Below are 20,530 nucleotides of genomic sequence, written 5' to 3'. Positions count from 1 at the left end.
CACAAAGATCACATTATAAGATATTCAATTTGAAGCACAGCTATGGTGCCTAAAGTCTCTTAATTTTATACAAAAAAGTAATTTATGGAAATGTACTGCAGAGATTGCCATAACACACCATCTCTCTGTGGTATAGTCTAGATGGCTACACACTTCAGCACTGACTTTTCCTACCTAGTGACTTGCCCTGCCCTTCTAATTGGCCCTTCTGAGCAGTCCACCAAATGTGTGTGAGTATTGGGAGTAATTAGGACGACTAACACCACCGCACACTGAGGCCCATGGGCGCTGACATACCACCTCTCCTCTTCATCCCCTTATTTTATTTTTTTTTTTTTTATTATTTTATTTTTTTAGCAACTCCAAGAAATAAACTTTTAACTCAACAGAACATGTAGAGTCACTGGGGTATTTTCATTCGGTTGAAGTTTGTCACACCAAAGGTGCACGATGTGTGTGGTATTGTTTCTAACCATCAAGAGCGTAAGCCTGGCGTAGGTACCAAGTGCTACTGTATATTTTCTGCTGACAGTGACAGATGTCAATCACTGCAGCTAGTTATGCACAGTGTGTACACCTCATATCCCAACACTTTATGCCACATTTCGAGAGGTCACCTAGACATAAGAAAAATGGTGTCAAAGCGGAAATAAAGGCAGCACAGATTGAAATCTGAGAGCAAGCTGTGCTCATTAAAATGTTTGCCTCTCTTCAGTAATGTAAAATGTCACGTCTAATAATGGCTTGGGGTCTAATTGATAGAGCAAGATGCCCTGCACGCAATGCAAACAACGCCATGCAGAGCGGAGGGCAATTACTGTTACCGCATGGATTTCAATGGCTAGAGGAAATTTTTGAAATCACTTCCTGGTTGTAGCTGCTGTTGGTGTATGTGTGTTGTGTTGTTGTGATGATGAACAGTGAACAGCAACCTCTGTTTCCCCCGTGCTTCTTGTCTTTGGTATGGACCACAGGGCAAAGGATGGGTCATGGGATTTGATATTGCCCACGATCACATCGCCTGAGCTGCCTTCAAACCACTGTTATTCTGTTTACTGTGTCCTCTGGACCACTACTAACATCTATGCCTTTTTCCAACACACACATGGGCTAACTTTGCTGCAGGCAAACAGACACACACATCAGCAGAGATGGGCACAGAGGGTAAAAAACACTCAGTCAAAAACCCCTGCCAACAAAGACATTTAGCTATTTTTGACAAAATTTTCAACACTTTGTATAACATTTTCAATATAGAGTATTGGAAATGTTATGATAAATATCAAAAGCTTTAGAAGATAACATTTGCAGTGCTCAGTAAATAATTCAGAGCAAAAATAATTGTGGGTTGTGAATTTGAAAAACAAATGAAAATCAATTCTTTGTAGAGTGAGTACCACTGAAATGTTTTCTCCTTAAATTAACAGACATCTCAGAAAATCCATAAATAGAGGAAAATGCAGTTTAGGAGTGAGTGGACTAAATTTAGGTTCTTTCTGCCAGATACAAAAATGGGTAGCAGGCATATGTAGGGAGGCCTACGCATATAGCCCATATAGGCTAATGCTACATACACAGACAGACAGACAGACACACACACACATTCTGGTTTATTAACCCAAGCTCACCTCATGTGGGTCCAGTGGAGAGCAAAATCTCAGAGATCTCATGTTGACCTCTACTTCTTGCTGCCTGCAGTCCTCCACAGCTCCCTTTCTCCATCACTGAAGTATTAGAAGACACACACACACACACACACACACAACACACACACACACACACACACAGGCAGTGAGTGACTATATTTACCAAGAGGTAACCTTTACATGTTGAATAACTCTTCTTGAGCAAATCACAATTAACATGTTCCCACTAAAACGAAAGGAAGCAAAGCAAATGCACAGTTATAGCGGTAGCAGAAGGAAACAGAGGTATCATTTCCCATAGCTAAGTTTACTTGCAGGAATTCAAATTGGCAATAACTTTGTGCAAATGTCGTCTCAACCTTTACACTTTGCCACAAATAGCAAGTCAAACTTGGGACCTTTATGGCACATGAACAGCTGGTTTATACATCATTTGAAGGTCACGGGAGGTGTGTTCTTTTCATACTGGAAAATATTAATAAGAAACTTTGTTTAAATGTTAACCTAGGAGTCTAAAATTGAATTATTGAGGTATAGATACTTAAATATCTTATATTAAAACTGAGATAAATTTAAGTAGTTAAGTCAGAGTAATTCTGCTGTGTACTAACACTGTTTCAGCAGCCATGTTGTTGAACCCAGCAACCCCTGACCTTTCACTCCTCCTCTCACTGGTGGGTGAGCAGGTCAGATGTCAAATGTCAAGGCTAAAGGACAAGTCCATTTGAGGTCAAAGGTAACCATTATAGATTGTAGCAGTTTATGGTTAGTTTGAGACCTAATTGTTGACCTCACACAGCAACAATGAACTTGAATGCACCCTTAAACATTTATTTAGTTTTTTTTTTTTTTTTTTTCATTTTGATTCTTTAACCCTGTAAAAAGATGTGACTGCTGACATGGTCAGATAGGTTTAAGAAAACCAAGTTAAAAACGGATCAGGTGAAAAATACAGTCATTGAACATGAATGACAACAAGCAATGCTTTGGTTTAAATCCAAAAACTTGAAGAGTTCATTGTATTTTCATGTGGATGGTTCTGACTCATTGGGAGGACATATATTGCTCATACTGTATGTTGTTTCTTTCTTCTGGATTTCTTTCCTGCTGTGTTCCCAAGTGATTGTGAGGCTCTTCTGGCACGGCAGTATCAAACTGACAGATGCCACATTTTATCAGAGCTTCGTATCAAAGCACACACACACACACACACACACACACACACACACACATAACCACACACTTGCGGATGCTTCAGGATGCTGCATGGCAATAATCAATAATACAACCACACAAGATTCTTGTGATTTCACTCTCAATTTTATTTATGTTTTTATTTCATCAAATACAAACTGCAAAAATGCATCAAAGTCAAGAATCCTGTAAAAAAAAAAAAACATGAATGTCAGACAGCCATCACCTATATATTCAATTAACACGTCAGGAAACAAAAGCAGAACCAATAAAAACAATTAGGATATTGTTATACAGGGCATAATTGTCATACTCCCCATTGCAATGTTCGAGACTCTTGTGAGTGTGTCTTGCGGTTGTGTGACAAACCAATGTGTGTGTGTGTGTGTGTGTGTGTGTGTGTGCATGCATGTGTGTGTGTGTCTCTAGCCCTACGGCAGGGTTTAGGGTAACTATACCGCACTCCCCCCTCCACCTTCACCTCGTTCCCTTTGCGGCTTGTGTGGCTTGTCTCATCCCATTTCCCTCCTGCTCCTCTATCTTCCTCCTCCGCTCTGCCCCCCCATCCTCCCCAACCCCACCCCTGCTATCCCCACCACTACTCTGCTTCTCTGCCTACGTGTGTGTATGTGTGTGTGTGTGTGTGTGTGTGTGTGTGTGTGTGTGTGTGTGTGTAGGGTGGGTGGGGGTGGTGGGCTACACCGGCAACGACAGTGCCAAGAATCAACCCCCTGGATTCTCTAAAGCAGCAGTGTGGTGATGCGGACGATGCTAAATCTTATGCAAATTGCATGTGTATACATATCACACACAATCACACACATGTGCAATATAAGATAACATAAAGAGGAACATATACAAGACCTACAAGGATTATTATTATAGAGTTTAAAAATAGAAATTTTATTTAAGTGAGCTGGACTGATTTGAAACACAGTATAAGAAGATTAAAAAGTAGAAAAAACTACATTTATCTTGACTTAAGGGATGCTGTACTGACTGTGCCTTTCTAACATTGTGCGACTCCTCACCAACTGCACCTACCTATACGACAAAAAGAAGTAGTCATAGAACAAAAGCATTTCCTTTACGAGAGGTGTGCCTACTCTCCACCTCGGTGGCTTACAGTGTTTCATTATCCAAAGTCGAGGTCTGCTTTGCCACCCAGCTCCCCCATGCTGCCTGTCTCATTTCCTACTGGTAACAATCCATTAGCCAACGCCAGGCTCAGACACGCCGCCGTTTAATTATTCTCACTTCTTTGGCAGCACGCCGGGGCGTACCACTCATCAGAGGAAACAGGGAGGTAGGGAAGGAGAACAGCTGATATTGTATACATTCTTTATGCATGTAAAAAGGGACAACGGCCGACTATGAAAGGAGACAAGGCTCAGGCAGACATAATTTCCACGTACCCATTCACACACTTCTAGTATATAAACACATTGGCTTCCAGATGAATACGTACACGGCAATGTACATGTATCTTCAGAGACAAATTTACACACTAACAACCAGTTAAAGCCAAAACTCTAATTGTGACAATAGTCAAATACCTCAGATAACATACTTAACTAAACTGGTGAACCGCATATTTGTGCGTGTGCGTGTGTCGATGCACAAAAAATGAGGATGATGTATGGTATAATTCATCTTGAATAATTTCCTGCGCATTCTTCTTCATGCTATGCCTCAGGAGCACTTCAGGATGAAAGGGAATGCTAATGCTGTGTCTGTATCTCGCTGAACAATGTGTGTTCGTGCACTGTACGTGAGTGTGTGCGAGGGTGTGTGTGTGTGTGTGTGTGTGTGTGTGTGTGTCGCCTCACTAAGCACATTTATGATAATTAACAGATAGGAGAGGTCAGCCACAGTATGTGTGTGTGACGGTGAGAGTGAGTAAGAGAGGAGACAGGAAAAGATAGGGACAACAGTGCTGATTTACATACACTGGCGAAATTGCCATCGACTTCCTTTCTTTGCTCTATAGCATTTGCATTGTCATTTTTGATGTAACAGTTTTAGAAAATGTACCATTTATACTTTTATCAGTAACTTTTCACAGAGGGTACTATTCTGCACCTTTATTCTTAAGTTTCAGGGAATGTACACTGACATATTTGTGACATATAATATGCTGACTTTTATTTCAGTGACATCTGGAACTTTAAAGTGGCGAGCTCTAGTTAAAAAACGAGGGCAATCATATGATTTAATTAACTGTTTAACACTGTAAATAAACACATAAATGCATGTTACTTCAAATACACTTGGATAGAAATGCTGTGTGTACGGTGTTTTCTCAAACCGAACTCAGTAAAAGCCAATGCACATGTGGTGTCTTGGGCTGAAAATACATGGAGGTGTTATATTGAAATCATTTAAACATTAGCCAATACCAGTTTAGTTCTAATGAGCATGGTGCTAGTTGTAGCGCAACTACCCAATAAACGGCTTGCAATAGAAAGCTAAATGCAGGCTGATCTTGAAGGTGACAGTAATCGAGCGAATTAATACATGCAAATGAAATGCTCAGCATGCATAGCTGCTGTTGACAGTAACTGAATAATTGACTTTCCGAGCTCTGTGTTCTTGGCCACAAACCGCATAGAAATTTGTATGCATTAATGTGTATGCATGTGCGTGTCTATGCCAGCGGACATTTTAAGTCTACCCTCCTCACACTCTCACTACTGCCAAACGCCTTAAGATGGTGGCACCTTGAGGCAGAGAGAGACACTCATAGAGAAAGCCAACCTCCTCCTCCCTTTCCCCCTTCTTCCACCTCGGGTCCTCACGACAACACAGGACAGGCCCCCCTTCCTAACCCTTAGCCCCCCTAATAAATATTTAATTCGCCCCTCTCTAATAAGGATATTAGGCGAGTACACCCCAGCCCTGGCATATATGCATGAGTCCTTTCTCATCAAATTTACATAAAAGGGCCAGATGCTAATGCGAGCGTAGCAACTACTGCTCGCTATTCTATATGCGCTGGTACTAGCTCCCTAGTCCGAGAGCCCATATAATTTAATTGCCGAACAGCATATATTTTTCAAACGGTTCGCCGTATTCAAATTGCATCTAGGCCTCAATACCATGCTTTACAAAGAGCCGAAAGATGGGGATATTTTAATTGTAGTGGCAGCACGTCTACAGTATTTATGCTTGTTTAATGTTTTCTGAAGACCTTCCCCCTTTACGAACCCGTACATAATACAGATGTGCTTATGCATAATATGAAAAAATGAGAACATCTGGGTGTTCGGACAGTGAACATGAGGACGTCGCGTTTTATAGAGTCAGAGCTTGTTCAAACATTAATTACCATTTCAACAACAAGAGCCAATTAAGGTTTGGAAACTGAATTATGCTGATAGTATTAGGAGTTTCCTAATGGGAAATTGAGAGTCAATACAGTGAGAGACAATTCAGCATTATAATTTAGTAGCAAGTACCTTGATATTGACAGATTGTGGATGTACAGTGTATATATGTATATAGAAAATATAACATCCACACCACCTAAATGTAGAGTATAGCATATAAAACGCTAGTGCCACAATGTTTGTAATTAATAGGGAATGAATAATGCAGTGACACGAAATATATTATTTACATCCTTTCATCTTCGAGGAAGATTCAAAGCATATTTCAGATGCAATTATACTAATTTATTTATAGTGCATAGTATTTGCATAATCAAAAGCCAGCGAAGCACAGATATCCTCGAAGTCAGGCTGACAGGCAGCTTTAGACCTGTAGTACAAAAATAGCAGTTATGTACACAGCCTTATTGTGCACTGCTACTGCCACAGTATTGATCCCTAACCATGAAAGTATATTGTATTGGCTATTAGCATTATTATCACTGGCAATTTAGGTACAAAGTGTACAATAAGGCATTTGTATCACATTGTACCAAAAGTCCTGGAACTTTTGCAGGTAGATTTTGTATCTGAATTAAAACAATATATGTTGACTGCTGTTGAATCATCAAATAGCAATTTCTATTTGTCAAAATCTTAAATTTTGGGGGATTACAAACATCATTATCAGCTCACACAGAATTGCATTAAACATTTTGATTCAACAAATTATCATAACAATAAAAATAGTCTTTAAAAAAAAAATGCTGAGACAAGACAGCCACTAATGTTTACAGATTATTATGAATAACTATATTTCAAATAATAAAATAACCAATTATTCCTCTTAAATCCAAATAGTTAGAGAACTCTAGGACAGTTTGACATATCTCACAATCTCCTTTTCTGATTTTTGTTTTTCTTGCCTCTAGATTGAGCCTTTTTTTCCAAACAGTGATCAGTTTCTGCGATTAATGCTAAAATATTAGAGAAATGTGGGGGGTTACTGTGGCAGACTAGCAAGCATACTTATGAAGCTGTTAGATTAATAAGGCAGGTTTGGGCAAAACATGGACTGCAGTGTTAGCAGCATCAATTTTGGGAAAAAACACATTTTCGCCTTACTTCAGTTTTCCATGTTGCAGCTGTCAGTTTGATGGGAAATTAAGGGAGTAACAACAAGCTCACCATTTTAAATAGGCTAACTATATTTACAGAGACTCAGAAAATTAGTCTTGGAGCATCTGTGTCATGAAAGTAATGTTTCAAATACAAATGATAATTTTCCACTTGGTGGTCACAAGTTTCACTTTGTGGTAAAACTGTGATTTTGTATGAGTTGGTATGATTGTGTGACAGAGAAGATTTGAATACCACAAGAGCTGAATGAACTCATCATGCCAGATAAAAACTAACCTACACCATACAGACAACACAACTCTACTACTTTCAAACACAATCGCATCACGCTACATATGGAATAGATCTTTGACAAGAGGTAACAGGGCAAGGTTCCTGTCCAACATGTCGGCCATGCATATCCATGCAGTAGCTGAAGGGGAGGGCTATACAGCGTGGCAGAGCACAGCATGCCCGCTGCTCCCCACAAGACGCTCAAGTGGCCATGCATGATGTCATTAAAAAGGGCCCAACCATGACATTCCTCAGTGGATTATTGGCAAGTTATGGCCGGCTGGTCTGTTATGGTGTGAGATCGATCAGATCCCGGTTAATTGGCAATGACACCATTAATGAAGCCAGTGACACCTTCTTTTTTTAGTTTTTGTGTGTCAGTGTGTGTGTGTGTGTGTGTGTGTAGAAGACCAATGTACAATCTCAGACTTTGTGTTGCCTTATATATAAACCACAGCCTCAGTCTCTCACAGTTCATTAAGCAGCTATATTAACGCTATTTATAGAGCAAACTAGAGCAACTTAAACTAAGTCAATTAACCAATGCAGGTAAGGTTACCTGACAGGAAACACATTTTAACACTATAATATATGTCTACATTGACAGAGAGTAGGTTGCGTTATAGCTTCTTGCACAGAGCACATGCACAGTCACACAAACACACGCACATCCACACGCTCACAGAAACCAGGAACCTGTCCTGCATTGGCAGGGGCTGATGCTGCCATGCGCACGGTGATCTCACCTACCGTTGCCGTGGCGACACCAACCAGAGGGAAAAGCCTTGCTGTGTGTGCGCATGCGTGTGTGTCTGTGTGTGTGTGTGTGTGTGTGTGTGTGACTGTGAGCCTGTGATTGTGACAGAAGCTAGAGCTGGAGGAAGAGAAGGAGGAGGAGAAGGAGGGCCTGCAGGAATTCACATTGTGCCTGGCTTGTTTAAGGTTTATGCCTCATTCACTTACCACCTTTTACCAGGGGAAATACTGAACTGGCCCTTTCAATTATCAAGGCAATAAATTCAGCATGGCTGTGTCTTTAAAATAGCAGGCCAGTGGTTTAATAGGGAAAGGGACAACATATGGGAAGGAAAAGGGTGTATGTCAATTAATTTGCGCAAGCTATATCGTGAGACGGGAGATAAACGGGAGGGGAAACATGCAGGGCTTCATGCATACATTGCTCAAACAGAAGCATAAGCACACAGACGCATGCAAGCACATACACAGCACGTACTCATGCGAGCTCCAAGACAACTGGCACACCACTACTCTTATTTCCCTTTAGACAAACAGCCAAACTAAACTGCCCTACTACCAGCTGGTATTGTTGAATTCTATTAGTGATGAAGAGCTAACTCAGACTATAGGGGTCATCTGCTCATCAATGGGTGGCGGTGGCCTAGGCTTGCTCCACAGCCATGAATGCACTGAATTCATTACTCCTGGTGCACAGATGGTGTCTGGCTGCCTGTCTCAAGTTCAAGTTCATGTCCAGGAGACACACACACACACACACACACACACACACACACACACACACACACACGAAAGGAGACAGATATGGCCCAAGCCAGACAGACAGACGTTGTTGACTGAGACACAGCTATTGTTCCCTTTCATTAACATGATGTAGTAGCCTCTCTAGCTCTCCAAGACGCCTAGGTCGGTTAATTGCTGAGACAAACGCACAGGGAAAACATACACACATGCAAACACAGACATACATACGTAGATGCACATGGAGTCTCTACCCAAGCCTCAGCAGCATGAAAACAGCCTTTCTTATCTGCTCAGTGAACCTGGATAAAATAGTTTTGACTGCAGCTGGCTAATTCTGCAGATGATGTTTCATGATAGCTCAGAATACGGCAGCATTTCCCACCGACAAAAAAAAAAAGAGCCATATATCTTTGTTATTGCAAAAAACAATCTGGGAGTAGGCCGCAATAAGCAATGAAAAAATACAGCCATGCAACACGCATATTAACAAATGGCACCTGTATGACAACTATATTCACAGCCTTCACCTGGGCCGACGCATATTATAAACCTGCTACCGCACCTGCCATACACAGCACAGAGGCACAGAGGAAGCGCATGAAAACCCCGGGCACGCTCACATAAAATATGCTGATTGCCCGTCCAATGAATATGAAAACACCTTCCATGGTCGCCATGGTTTTGTTACTCAACAAATCACGTGACGACAATGGCTGTGGCGCACTGTATGTGTGAGCGCAGAAGGAGGGCACAGACAAGCACATAGTCCCCATTTACTGAGGAGAAGGGAAAGGGGTCTGTCACCACCCATTTCTACGTGCATAGTCAAATCACACGGCTATATTTTTATATATATATGGAAATGGGGCCGTGCGAAATGAATGGCAGGTTCCTTTCTTTTTCCAGCAATGTGCTTATATGGCAGGAACACTTCTATAAATAATATAAAAGCATACTTTTGGCCACCTCACACACTAGAAAACACTACTCATCCTCATTTATAGAGACGCAGTGTTTTACGCATTGTAAATGTACCTTTACACTATCAGGTAAGTGTGAAATTTAGATACGGAGGCCACATCATCATCATCATCATCATCATCACAGATGGAGAATACAGTTCATTATTTTAAGGACTCATGACAGCAGTGGTTGTCAGTGGTCATAAAAAGCACTAATGTGAACCAAATTGGTGAGATTTACTCAGTCTCTAGAGACAGGCAGGCAGTAAAGGCTGTGCAAACCACTGCCAACCCACACTGCATCTCTCCTCCATGCAGCCCAGGAAAACTGAAAGTGGCTGGACAACGGAGATGCATGCAAGTGTGTTTTGCAGCTGTTTGAGACATGTGATACTGCTCTCTCCTGGTAACACCACATCTCAACATTGTATTGTATACCCTATTGACTGAGTGGACCTTCTCTTTTTTTATTCGATGCATTCAAGGTAAGGAATGAATAAAACCAGTAGATAGTTTATCTTGTGCATACTACCATTAGCCTCCTAGCCTGTTTAACATGTACTGAATTTGATAAAGGCTTAAATATTAATAGACAAAGGCTATGTCTCAATTCCCTCTCTACAGGAAGAACTCATAAAATGAGCCACTAGTCTAAGAAAAGCTAAAGTTGAAAAAAACATAAAGAAGAAGCAGAGTGGATGTGTGGACATTTGGTGACTGATATGAGCTAGTGGCTTAGTTACAGACCCTAAGTTTTTTTCCTACTCTGAATTGACATTTAATGTGGCCCCCAGACTTGAAAACAGTGTTCCCTTTCATAAAGCTAGACGACGATTTCAATCGACTTAACTGAGGACAATAAGACTTGTTTTATTCGCCACTGCTCGGCCCAAATTGTGTTCTCAAATTTTCTTTCGGGCAAACGACCTGGTATTGTATGCCGCCTTTGACAGGGGCCAGGAACAAGAGACACTAGTTTTGTCTGACGGTGTGAGAAAGTCAGCAAGACACCTTTTCACCAAAGGCAGTGTTGAATTCAGCCACTGTGGCTCTGTTTAACACTGCACTTGAATAATCCTCTTTTGCAAAATAGCAGATTTCTGAACATATGCTGAAGTTGAACTAGCTTATAACTTAAACATAAATTTTGAAACCTAAAAAAAAAACACATACACACTTTCAACCAGGATACAATGAAGATGAAATTAATTCTATGTCATTTAAATGATAATCCCTCCTTTAAACACGTGGTCTACACGGAAACGGCCTACCATCTGACAGATCCAGCAGTCAGTCATCGAGTGGACAACATTCACCTCAAGCTGTGTGTGTGGGTCAAAACTGTGCAACTCAGCTGCTAGTGAAAACTTCTTATTACAGTATTATTTTCTGGTAGCCAAGAAATACATCCGTTGTAAATATACAGGGTATATGTGTTTGTGTGTGTGTGTGTATATATATATATATATATATATGTGTGTGTGTGTGTGTGTGTGTGTGTGTGTGTGTGTCTGTGTGTCTGTATAAATATGAGAGAAAGGCCTCCTATCCATGTAATTATATGCAGGGCTTCATGCATACATATAATTATAATTGACCCTTGGATTTGTCTTTTAAGTGGCCTACCCTCTATAGTTATTACAATATTCCATGTTTCATCCCACACTTTCATATTGCCTATAGCCCACTGATGATATACAGTGCTCTATACAACATTAATCTCAAAACGTTCTTCCTTCATTGTCAAGTTCAAATACAAACAATGCACCATGATGCCACCTATTCAAATGGCCCAGACTTCTCTATGCAACATTATCTGCGCTATTACTAATTCTCAGGAGAAGTACAACGCCTGGATCCGCGCGCTCAAGTGGGGCCATGCAGGATTACAGAGTTGCAGCACATCCCTTTCAAATTCATAAACCCGCATAGTTTTAAGATAATGACCCAAAGTCCTCATTATCAGTACAATTGGCGAGACATTACGCATTCAAGACCGTTACTACTCCAAGTTTAGGAGCGCCGCGTCGGCTGGGGCTGGGAAACGTCGCCTCTTTCTTTGGGGATGCAGATGAGTCTGGTGCACTTGACGTCTTTTCATGACCCCTGTCGGCCCCCATCCCCCCCTCCCCTCCCAGCCCCTCTAGGCCCTCACGGCGCTGTCTGTCATATTGGGCCTGGGCATGGCATTGCCACTTGCCCCACCGAGCGTGGGAATGGGATCGTCCAGTCGTTCACATCTCCTGCACTGCGGTTAACGGAATCAATTAAGCAGGCCCGACCCCCCCCCCCCCCCAATCCCCAACATCTCCCCAATCCCCTCACTCACTCACTCCCTCCCTCCTCTCCTCCTTCTTCTGCCACCTCCCTCCCTCTCCTAACCCCGTTCCCCACCTCTCTCTCTCTCCCTCTCTCTCCATTTTTGTCAGTTCAGTATACGTCCTAATTATTACTGTTTGGGATGCCAGCGCCGTTTCCTGGCCGGACTCGATCATGCTGAAATAAGAAGCATGGAGGCGCACACGTGGGTTTCTAAATGTCACTCTTTCATTCCCGTGAAAAGCTCAAGATGAGCCCATGATGAAATTTCATTCAGATTAAATAAGATTTAAAACCATAGCTCATGTTACAGGATCACATAGGCAATAAATATTAACATGCAATATGTGGCCTGGAGAGAAGTTCAGTGTGTGTGTGTGGGAGAGAGAGAGAGAGAGAGAGAGAGAGAGAGAGAGCGAGATTGAGTGAGTGTGTGTGTGTGTGTGTGTGTGTGTACATGTTAAAATGTGGATGACTGAGCGCGCGCAACTGTGTACAACAATAATGTGCATTATGCTCCCTGAAAAGGTTATTAATTAAATTAAGGAGAGCACAAACAAAGCTATGCCTTCCTGGTGAAAATATGTACACTGTGGGGGAAAAAATGACAACATAAATCAGAATAAACTCAAAATAAAGCCAGTCAGCTGAATAACATCTACAATCTCAGGTCCACGATGGGAAAATTGAGTTACATGTCATGAGTCCTCCACAAGTCCTCGACGAGTCTGGAAGTAGTTTTTACTTTCGGTTATCTAGCTTTATGACGAGCAGAACACTCATACAGCTAGATAACCAAAGATAACAACCCACTTCCCAATCTTCAGCAATAATCCACATGTACATTTCCTCTTCTGGTCTCCAACTTTCCATCTCTCAGAACTCAGATATATTCAGTAAAAGTCATCAGTCCTTTTTTCAAGTCACATTGTGCTTTATATTCCTTATATTCCCTTTTTGCCATTGAGGGCCACTATTGCACAGCCTGAGCTGTTATACACCCGGTGTAAAAAGGCGGCAATTCTTCGAAAAAATGATATATAATCCCAGTGTTAATGTCATATTCACTTGACATTAACCAATATTACTGAGTTGAAGGAGGCCTTGAAAATCGCGGGTAAGGTGCAGTCATCCTTGCACAGGGGCCCTAATTTGCAATGCAAATGGATTCAATCCCACAAAAGGCTCTTTCGCCTCTATTAAGTCGTTGTGGCAGTAGCAATAGATATCCTGTGAGGCCGGCGGAGAAGAAACACGGTAAAGAAGGGGGGAAATCCGGTTTCCTGTGGAAAGTGCAATAACAGCACAGGGAATTACGACGCAAATGTTTCGGATTATGAAGACAGGAGCTTGTTTTTTTCTGGCCAAAGAGTGTCAAGTTGTCCGTTCACATCCAGAATGTACTTAAGGAAAAGATAAAGCCGATGACTCTGAGCCAAAGGGTCCGTTCTGCAGGCTGCATGGTCGGTCGGTCTGAAAAGAGTGGGGGAATAAGGGCCATCCCCAAAGGATAGGGGGGCTGGGGGTGGCCAAAATATGGACCAACCCCGGTGAGGTCAAAGGCCTCGGACCACGACAATGTAACTGCGGTGATGTCATGAAAAAAAAAATCGCAAATGCACCCTCCTATCCATGCTCAAGCTCCATCCATTACACAGCGCGCGTTGGAATAAGTCCGCCTTGCAACGACTAGTCTGCACGCCTTCTCTCACACAGTGATGAAAATGGATGGCAGGGAAACCATATGTTTGTTTTTTTTCTTTTTTCTTTTTTTTTCTTTTACACAGACTGAGAGCGATTCAACTGCTTTTAATGCAAGATGCGATCAGAAATAGCAGCTATTAAACAATAAAAATGCAGCAACTGAATGAGGGGAGCATCCTGGAGCTGCCTGAGCGCCAGCGTCTTCTGTCTATCCACCGTAGGCTACATTTCCTATTCGCAATAACACGCTGCTCGCTTGCCCATTGCTCTCCTTCCTATATGAAGCACCACTGTAGGTGTTAAATTGCTCTCACGTAGTCGGTTTTGCGTCGAAATCCTGACTGGCATCGCGCGCTCCTCTCTCTCTCTCTCTCTCTCTCTCTCTCTCTCTCTCTCTCTCTCTGTGTGTGTGTGTTTTTGGGTTTTTTTTGTCATCGTCGCATCCGAAGCGTAGACTACAATGGTATTCAGGTAGGCTGGCGATGTCGCCTAACGCGAAATATAAAGCCCATGCAAGCTGCTGCACCGTGTTGGCTTCGTGTCTCAACCCCGCTCACTTTTTACACAGAAACGTAAGTAGTTATGCGACAGCTCAGCACAAATGGGTCAATATATAGAAGATCTTTGTAACTGAGTCAACAATAACAGGCAGTGTAACATGTGATGGATCATGCGCAGGAGCATACAACTGCAGGTTAACCGAGTCAGTTTTGTGGTACGTTTGTGCACAACTTTGATTCTGCTCCGACCATAAAACACTCCCCCATTGAGGAGGAAAAAAAAGTTAGCCTCTGACAGTGATTGACTTAATTCATTCGTGTCTACATGTGAGTAAGAGCTTGTGTGTGTGTGTGTGTGTGTGTGTGTGTGTGTGTGTGTGTGTGTGTGTGTGGTGTGTGTGTGTGTGTGTGTGTGTGTGTGTGTGTGTGTGTGTGTGTGTGTGCGGTGGAGGGTGTGGGGTGGGGTGGTGGTGGAGGGGGGAGTGTGTGCCTGAGAGTACGACAGGAAAAGTGAACTATCAGGTGGTGACATATTAAGACCGTATTATTTATCAATGGCATCGTCAGCTTTTTTTTTTTTTTTTTTTTTTTTCAGGTGTCCCATTCACTTCCTAGAGTTTTAAATCTGGCTCTCAAGTTTACTCTCCCTTCGTCGGTAGGAGGGGCAAAGCAGAGGTGTTTTAATGAGCAAATGTGAGTCACAAGGCCTGTGCATTTCAATAAGGGATTACTATAAACATCGGTTCTTTTCTCCCCCTTAAACGCTCACAGTCGCAGCTATTGCATTCTAACACATTCCCCTCCGCAACACATGACACAAGCTAGCTTCCTGGATTTTGTCCAAATGTAACTTGGAGGCCGGCCTATGGGAAATGCTCAGAATTCAGCAATTTGCGCACGCTTATCTTTACTTCTTGTAATGCATCGCCAAATATTCACACATCCACAAACATCTTGATTCACACCGCCCCCCCTCCCTGATGTGGATCAGATGAATGGTAAACTATAAGGCCAGCTTGATATCGTTAAGATCAATATTATAAAGCACACTTCATTAGGAGGCTTCAGAATAGGCCTCCCACACAGAGGCCATGCTTTAATTACATCACACCATATTTTTTTTAAACTTACAACCTGCTGATCCTCTTGAAAATATAATAAGCTGCGTTTCCGTGAAGGTTAATGATACAGTGCTGAGAAGCCAAAACATATCAGAAGGGCGCAATTCCCTTCGCATTATCAGCTGTGTTATTGGAACACAGGATGCCTCCGTGCGTAATAACGCATAAATAAACACCAGAATGAACGCTTTGTTTTCAAGACATCGTGTGACGATTTTGGTGACGTTATTCATTCAATGTAAAAGTTCACTTTTTACTCTTGTTGCAGCACAGCAGTTAAACCCATTTACTGTAGGAAAATAAACACAAAATATCCTTTTTGTGTGATTTGCGGTCCTTTTTAAAAAAAAAAAAAAATTCTGAAATTACCCCCCAACACCTCGCTCCCGAAAACACACTTCTCACACTGCACCTAGTTAACACAAACTCATTCAGCCAGTGTCTTCGCTGGTATTGAAATGTGCCTCAAATAGGCCTAATAATAATAATAATAGCTAATAATAATTTCAGTCAACGCTAGTTTTAACAAGATGCTCGTTGATGCTGACGAATAAACTCTAAAGTGGAGCTAATTGCAGAAGGCAGAATATTTAGTGAAACCGGCTATAAAGTGTAAAAAATTCAAGTGTCCTTTATTAAAATATAACACCAGGACTTATGCGAAATTTCAATGAAGTTACCGGCCAGTTGTAAAAGGTGCCAAAAGGGTTTAATCATTGCGCCCTGATTCCAAAGTGTGTGAGGAAACATTCACGCTCACAAACTTCACATTTCCTTCTATATACGTATAATCTCTCCACGAACCATCAGTCCACATCAGCTCTTAAAACAACACGCATATGCTACCATCCATTTGTTATCGATATCTCCACATTTAACTCTTAAGCACAGGGAGATCTTTACGCACGCGATTGCCTCAATACGCAGCCCATTAAGCAGGCACACACACACAAAAAAAAAAAGTTGCACTTACTTCCTAAAGGTGAGTCAAACCACTGCAATCGATCAGAAAGCGTCCCAGGCAGGAGAAGAACAAGCGGCGGTCACTCGGGTCCGTGTGCACCGTGACATGGTATATGTTCCCCCTCAAATATCCCAGCCGTATTATTTGGTGGGGGGGCCATCACTTTAAAACTGCCGCTAACACTCAGTAGCCTGCATTAGGCGTGCTACAGCTGCTCTGTGCAAAGCATGAGCATATCCCAGGCACATGATAGACGAAGAGAAGGAGGGAGGGGACGGGGAGAGGGAGAGAGATGCAGGGAGAGAGACAACTTTCCCATAACGTCTAAGCACCAAATAGAAAAGTGCATGCACAGTTGAGCTCTCAGTGTGCAAGTTTCTTACCCCCCACCCCCCCTCCCCTTGTTGGTGGTGGGGTGGGATGAGGAGGGAGGGGGTGATGATGATGATGATGAGGAGGAGGTGGAGGGGGGGTGGTGGTGCTGGGGGGGGGGGGGGTAGGAGGGGATGTAAAGTCCATCCTTCTGTGTGAGGAGAGGACGTGCTCTGAAATTCAAACAAGTTCCCTCGGTTCTTTTGTTGCACGCACGAACTGAAGCAGCATTGTTCGCGGTTTGGCTTGGACCTCTGCCTCCTTTTTTTTTTTTTTTTTTTCCCCCCCCGACCAGGTTACGAAGTGAGCCTCGCATTTCTGTGGTAATGAATTTGCTGCAGGCGCTTCGCTAACACGTTTTGACAAACGGAACGCATTTACCGGTTTCCAGACAGAGGGGGAAATGATTTGCTACATGCAATTCCCAAACTAAGTCCAGAATGAGGTCAATGATAAAAAAAAAATCAAGAAAAGAAAACACACACACACACACACACACACACACACACACACACACACCACACACACACACACACACACACACACACACACACAGCACGTTAAACTTCACTCAAAATGTTTTGGATTGGATCTGTGTGTACAGTATAGGCCTATAGACTTATGAATTCACCTTGCTCCCAGTATAGCCTAATAAGAGGTAATCTTATAAGATGCGTGCCCCCTCCCAAACTGGACGCGCGCACACACACACACACACACACAGCAACGCACACACACACACAGCCTATGAGAGAGAGAAGGAGAGAGAAGGGAAAAGAAAGATGAGAGGAAATTTTCACACAAAAAAAAGTTGAGGTGACCTACTTGTCAGTAGCCTAAAAGTAGCCTGTGTCTTAAGCTAATTCTGTTGGTGATGACATACTTTTTTTTTTCGTGAATATGTTACGTTGCTCGACTTTTCTTCTGCAAAAACGAGATGGAGCGCTTTACTCTGCAAGAACAACCACTTTCTCTCTGTCTTTGGCGCAGAAGCGTCAGTCTACCTGCTCTGCTGTTTCCACCGGTCACAATTTTCAGAGATTTTCTTTTTCCTCCCAATGAGTGATTTTTTTCTCAAAAAAAAAAAAAAGACAAGAAAGGAAAAGACAAATGTCACAAAATCACCATGTGACTTCAAAGACAGCAAACGCAACCTCTCTCACATTACCACCACCCCTCCACCGCCCCTCCACCCCCCTCTTGCCTAATTGCAGGCGTATCCATTACATTCAACCGGATTCACGTTTTAGTTTAACAGCGAGGGCACGTTCAATGACGTAGACAAGCATATCAGCTACGTGCAGCCATATTTAAATACATCAAGGCAATTAGCGCATCAAAATATGCAAATCCCGCTTACTACATAGTCCTCCCGGCCGCAGTCGGAGTAATTTTCCCCCCAGCCAGTTCTTGGGTGTTTGATTGCCGTTTTGAACGCCGACATAGCCTTTGTTTGTTTGTTTGTTGTTTTTTTCCTCCTCCAAGAGGCTTCGTTAACGTGAACGGGACAGAAGGGGAGACATGAAGAGATGGGGAACCGTGGCTCCTGCGTGGAAAACCGCCCATGCGTAATGAGACGACCCGCTCCGCCATTCTCAATTCTCCGACGCCGTTGGCTCTGGTGTGCGTATTATTTTTAATATTGATGCATATTCAGTGGACAGATTTGCATTACACACTTCTCGCTTATAGTGTTTATTTCGACGTTATGTTTTGCATGACTTTGCGTCTAGATAGATGCGAAGCCCTTGTTCAGTCTGTTGTAGCGATGACATTTATTACCTAAAATTTCACCCTCCATATTCAAATCGTAGTCTAATATGATACTGACTACAGTATCGGCATAATCATTAGGATTTCCTTCAATCTGAATGATGTCAATCGTCGATAGCCTTTGAATACTCATATACAGCATGCATGAACAAAGAGCTCTGTGGTTGGGCAAACAATAGAGGAGATTCAGAGGTAACACTGAGGAGGTGACACTTTGAGATCGAGGCGAATGGTTCATAACAACACAATGACACGGTCTGTGCGAAAACTAATAACCAAAAAAAAAAGAAAAGAAAAAAAAGAAAGAAAAGTCTCCTGCCCAGTTTGTAAGAAATCCAGTGACGCAGCGCTGACATTTAGGCAACAATTGCTCCAGCTGTCTCTTCGATGTCCGTGCACGCGCGCAGTGGTGCCAGGGACGAGCGCGCGCCTGCAAGTACAGTGCGCCTATAGAGAAATATCTATCTCTGATATTGCATGATATAAAATGGAAGACAGGCATTTCCATTTGAGCATCTCTACTACATTTTATCTCCTTTTTTTTTTTGTACAAGACTGCACTTGCCGCATCTTTGTGAAATCGTCTGTCCTAAATCAAGCCTTTCAACTTACCTCCAATAAACACAATCCAAATCATGCTGCTGCTCTTACTCGGCTGGTTTGGTTACGTGCGACCACTCCATGAAGTTGGTGGGACGTTTTTTTTTTCCAGGAGGGGCAAACTTTCTGCCAGCAGCCAAAGCAGTTGCAGTCCCCACAGGCTACTCCCTTCGTAATTGAACCTTGCTCTTAAACTGCTCGTGGCTCAACACCAGTGGTCAGGCTGGCTCACGTAAAGATATTCAAAGCCACAGGAGTCCGTTACCCCACCTACAGTATGCTGGGCTCCTCAAGCTAAAAAAAAAAAAGAAGTCATATTTACTTATTGCCTGCTGTAAAATATTAGGATATTACCTTACATAATGTTATATCTTGCTCCCTATAGGCGCTTAAATACTCCACTGACCATCATCATGTTGTACTGGCCACTTTTTTTCTTCCCATCTCCTAAAATATTAAGCACCCTACTGTACATATCTTCAAAAATAAAGACAGCACATCTTCTAGCGTCAGGGGTGTTTAGTGTTTCATATTTTTGCCATAGACAAAATCAAACAATCATTCTCCCAATAAGATATATAGTTTTTTTTGTTTTTGTTTTAAATGACTGATGATGCGAGATGAGTTTAGAAAGGGAAGTATTGTGTGTTTGTTTGGTTTTTTTAAAGGATGTTTTTAGATGATTAACAGAAACCAGTGTAAGCTATTATTCTTTCGACTGGTGGCTGTAATCTTAACTCTAAAAAAAAAAATGAGAAAGAATCAAGATTGAGCAATTCGTTAACAACACTTCTCTCTGAGAAAGATGGACCGTCAGGATTAGCAGGGTAAATCACGATGTCTTTACTCGCCTTTTATTTATTTATTTATTTATTTAAAATCTCTGCATACATAAACTGTACAGGTCCAGAAGGGACAGCAGTCCGCTGCTGAGTGATCCTCATTTGAATCAAGTATAGGAGAGAAACCTTCATGGACAGCGGATTACCCTCTGTTCCTGTAGATACAATAACTTCAATTTGAATTTAATATAATGGGGTTTTGTGAATATACAGCGTCAGGCCGCGTGTTCCAGCAGAGGAAAAACAACAGTT

The 20,530-nt window shown here is 42.2% G+C and overlaps 1 long non-coding RNA gene across 1 annotated transcript in view; it reads right to left on the bottom strand.

Annotated features, from left to right (window-relative positions):
• The window catches only part of LOC130169945 (uncharacterized), a 40,462-nt gene extending 23,391 nt beyond the window's left edge, over positions 1-17,071 (bottom strand). Inside the window, exons 1-2 of the long non-coding RNA XR_008827916.1 lie at positions 16,701-17,071; positions 1,629-1,724 (exon numbers count right to left, since the gene is read on the bottom strand). This is a non-coding gene — a long non-coding RNA (uncharacterized LOC130169945). The remainder of the gene's footprint in view (positions 1-1,628; positions 1,725-16,700) is intronic.
• Positions 17,072-20,530: the final 3,459 nt, after the last annotated feature.

Source organism: Seriola aureovittata, chromosome 5, assembly GCF_021018895.1.
Source record: "Seriola aureovittata isolate HTS-2021-v1 ecotype China chromosome 5, ASM2101889v1, whole genome shotgun sequence".
NCBI lineage: Eukaryota > Metazoa > Chordata > Actinopteri > Carangiformes > Carangidae > Seriola > Seriola aureovittata.
Note: the sequence above shows the minus strand (reverse complement) of the source record. Positions and strands in the feature narration are given on the sequence as shown.